Source organism: Asterias rubens, chromosome 3, assembly GCF_902459465.1.
Source record: "Asterias rubens chromosome 3, eAstRub1.3, whole genome shotgun sequence".
Taxonomy (NCBI): Eukaryota; Metazoa; Echinodermata; class Asteroidea; order Forcipulatida; family Asteriidae; genus Asterias; species Asterias rubens.
In genome coordinates, this window is record NC_047064.1 from 19,938,133 (window position 1) to 19,942,817 (window position 4,685).

Genomic DNA, 4,685 nt, shown 5'->3' on the forward strand with positions numbered 1-4,685 from the left:
TAATGATTAAATCAAAGACAGCAACGCAAACTATTTTATTGAAACAACTCCAGTGAGATAGAATTTATAGAGATTCCTGAACAATATAATCACCCATACATATGAACGTATTTAACTTGATGACTGTACTATACATCGCTATTTCGCTCTGCGGTTACCGATTACAATGTCCACAGAGACTCACAATGGTTGAGGTATTTTTTGTGTTGGGAAAGGAGAGAACCTCTGAAAGGCACTGTTCAAACTAATTGTCACCTTAAAAACTTGGAGACCATATATAGAGAGAGCACTGGAGAGCTGTTGATAGTATAAAACATTGCAAGAAACGGCTCCCTCTGAAACAATATTAAAGAAAGAAGTCATTCTCACTCAAATAATACAAATACTCTCGGCTTGAAGCCATGTATAAGGCATCTGAAAGCACATTATTCAATTGTGCAACACGTGTACTTCTTTCACTATTCTCTTGCAATTTCGATGACCAATTGAGTTAAAATTCTCACAGGTTTGTTAATTTTTGCACATGTTGGGATACACCAAGTGGAAATTGCTAAAGGTATTGCGATGAATCAGGGCAGAAGTCCGCTTGCTCAGAATTAGCATTGGATCTGCTCACCAATGACAGGATGCCAGTCACTGCATTAAAGGCACTGTATTGGCACTATTGGTGATTACTCAAAAAAGTTCTCACTCAAATAGTCTGTAAACTTGGTAACGATCAATGGATAGCTGTTGATAGTATAAAATATTAGTGAGAAACGACTCCTTTTGAAGTAACTTAGTTTTTAAGAAAGAAGTAATTTCTTACTAAAATATTTGATTTGAATTCGAGACCTGAGCTTTAGGTCTCGAACTCAAGCATCCGAAAGCACACAACTTGTGCGACAAGTGCTGTTTCATTATTATCTCGCAACTTCAACGACCAATCGAGTTCAAATGTTTACACGTTTGTTATTTTATGCAAATGTTGAGATACACCAAGTGAGAAGACTGGTATTTGACAATTACTAAACTAGTCTAGTGTCTTTAACCTATACAGGCACGAGACACGGAATACGGTTTCTGCCATAAACGTCATGCAAGTACGTCACGTGTAAAGTATGCAATGCATGAAGCACATAGCCTACATTCAGAACATTAAAGTAAAACTCCAAAGTCGCGTTCCAGATCTTTCACTTTAGAGTAGGGATAATTCGACATGATGGATGTAAATACACAACAGATAAATGGCTCCCTGCGGGGATGTAAAGCAAGGAGAATCGGGAGTATTAAATGTTGCATGAGTTGATTAAGGTTAACCATCTATTATGACATTGGTCTAGGCGTTTTTTTATACATATATATTTTTTTATTAATAAAGAGGTGGCCTACTTATCCACCGATGCAATGCGGGGAGACATGGTTGAGGAATTACTGTACAGCTATACAATGAACAATCTGACTTATACACTCTAACAATTTCTGGGTCAAATTTGACCCGGAATGGGTCAAATTTGACCCGGACTCCGGGTCCGATTTGACATGACCAAACTCCGGGTCAAAGTGACCCGGAAAACTGGATCAAAAATGTTGACATGTACATGTATTTGCTTGTTATTTCCTACTTCAAAGCTAAATGCATCACCTGAAGAGAGCATAAAGAACAAGGTTGATTAAACTGTGTTGAACTTGACTTCACTAACAAAATATCCGCTCTGATGATTGGAAAATATGTCTGTTGATATCGAAGTGACAAGCGGATTTATTTAAATATCCCACATCAGACACGTTTCATAGATTAAAAGGCACAGGGGTGGATTTCATAAAAGGTAGTCCTAACTTAGGACTAGTCCTAGGCAATGCTAAGAGATAGAACTGGTCCTAAGTTAGGACCAGTGATTCATCCTAACTTAGGACTGGTCCTATCTCTTAGCATTGCCTAGGACTAGTCCTAAGTTAGGACTACCTTTGTGAAATCCACCCCTGGACACCTTTGGTAAATTGTCAAAGACCAGTCTTCTCACTTCTCACAACATTTATAACACGTCTGTGACAATCTGGACTCAATTGGTCATTGAAGTTGCAAGAGAATTATAAAACCTGAAACCTGAAACCTGAAAAGAAAAACACCATTGTTGTATTATTTTATGTGCTTTCAGATACATTATTTGAGTGAGAAATTACCTCTCTCTAAAAACTACGTTACTTCAGAGGGAGCCGTTCCTCGCAATGTTTAATACTATCAACAGCTCTCCATTACTCGTTGCCAAGATAATTTTGTATGCTAACAATTATTTTGAGTAATTACCAATAGTGCTGGTGCCTTTAAGAGAGAGAGAGAGAGAGAGAGAGAGAGAGAGAGAGAGAGAGAGAGAGAGAGTGTGACGTCACTGTTGTATCTACTAGACGCCAGTGCTTCCCGCCTAGTTCATCCAATTACTTCCGATGATCACATGTTTTTCATGTTCCACACTTGACTTGTTATTCCATTGTGGAACTACTTCCTGGTTACGCCTAATGTTTTGTCTACCTTTTTTGTTGTCCGGTAGCTATGAGAACTGTTGTTCTTTTGTTTGATGGGATATAATGTAAGTTATATCATTAATCACAATTTAAAGGCAGTGGACACTATTGGTAATTGTCAAAGACTAGCCTTCGCAGTTGGTGTACCTCAACATATGCATAAAATAACTAACCTGTGAAAATTTGAGCTCAATCGGTCATCGAACTTGCGAGATAATAATGAAAGAAAAAACACCCTTGTCACACGAAGTTGTGTGCGTTTAGATGGTTGATTTCGAGACCTCAAGTTCTAAATCTGAGGTCTCGAAATCAAATTCGTGGAAAATTACTTCTTTCTCAAAAACTATGGCACTTCAGAGGGAGCCGTTTCTCACAATGTGTTATACCATCAACCTCTCCCCATTACTCGTTACCAAGTAAGGTTTCGTGCTAATAATTATTTTGAGTAATTACCAAGAGTGTCCACTGCCTTTAATGACATCACTCGCGAACACTTGGTATTGTAGTTTAACAAAAGCTGAATGTCTAGTTCGTTTTATGTTAAAATGACCAGTTTGAAATGAACATAAGCAGTCCTGCAAACCTCCATATACGGTCACCATTAACGCTAGAAGCAAGACTCTGCCAGGGTCGAAACGTCAGGCCATTAACCTTTGTTTTCTTTTATACCATCCATTGGTCGGTAAGCAGTGTGCAGCAGCTAATATTTTTTCTCCAGAATAAAATATATTCATACAGTTTCATCTTTAATTCTATACGCGGTAAGAACTTGGGGATTCGACGAATCTAATAATGCGAAGGTCAGATTTCCTGTACATCTTGCTAAAAACAGGAACCCGCCTTAAGTGTGGTTGTCTGACCCTGGAGAGAGGTAAGACAACGCCTTGTCGAGGAGACAGTGCCGGTTTAAAGGCACTTTGGTGGTAACTGTCAAAGATTGGTGTTCTCACTTGGTGTAGTCCAACATGATGCATACAATAACAAATCTGTGAAAATTTGGACTCAATTGGTCGTCGAAGTTGCAAGAAAATAATGGCTTCAGGTCTGAAGTCTTTTATTATAGATTCAACTTTTTGAGTAAGAATTTAACTCTTTCCCCTAAAAAATAATCTACGTTACTTCCGAGGAAGCCGTTTCTCACAATGTTTTATACCATCAGCAGCTCTCCATTGCTCGTATACCAAGTAAGTTTTTATGCTTACAATTATTTTGAGTAATTACCAACAGAGTCCAGTGCATTCAAAGGCAGTGGACACTATTGGTAATTACTCAAAATAATTATTAGCATAAAACCTCACTTGGTAACGAGTAATGGGGAGAGGTTGATAGTAAAACATTGTGGGAAGCGGCTCCCTCGGAAGTGACGTAGTTTTCGTGTAAGAAGTAATTTTCCACGAATTTGATTTCGAGACCTCAGATTTAGAATTTTGAGGTCTCGAAATCAAGCATCTGACAGCATACAACTTCGTGTGACAAGGGTGTTTTTTTCTTTCACTATTATCTCGCAACTTCGATGACCAACTGAGCTCAAATTTTCACAGGTTTGTTATTTTTTGCATATGTTGAGATAAGTGAAAAGACTGGTCTTTGACAATTACCAAAGGTGTCCAGTGTCTTTAACTGATGATGCCTCTTAATTCACGAATCATATTAGCGTAATGTAAAACTCAATTTCAAGCCATTGTGTATGTCCATGAGGCAGTTTACGTCCGCAAGCAAGACCAAGGCTACTCTATATACCCCCTGGACACTCAGTCAACGCTTTACCTGACTAGAAATCAATTCGGACAGGTTCTTCCGGCCAGGAGTCGTGTTTTTCTAAATTACTCCTGAGCTCCTTACTTGCTGATGAACAATATTTTTTTTACTTGAAGCCCGGAAGGGCAAGTATCCTGAATTGGGATGGTTTAAACTAGACAAGATCCGGCTAGTAATTCCTAACAGATTATTCGAGACTTTTACATTATGTGGTGAACTTCTGAAGTTCACTGGTCAAAACTTGCACCCGCAAATCGGCTCCCCCATTGTGGTGTTACGTTATCACTATTCAAACCACTAATCAATTCCAATTTGCTATAAAAACAAGTGAACATTTCACTACAATTGCATTTGTGCACAAGTACAAAAATGGGATCTTTTTCTGTTTACACTAAATTATGATCAACACATTATGGTGAATCTAT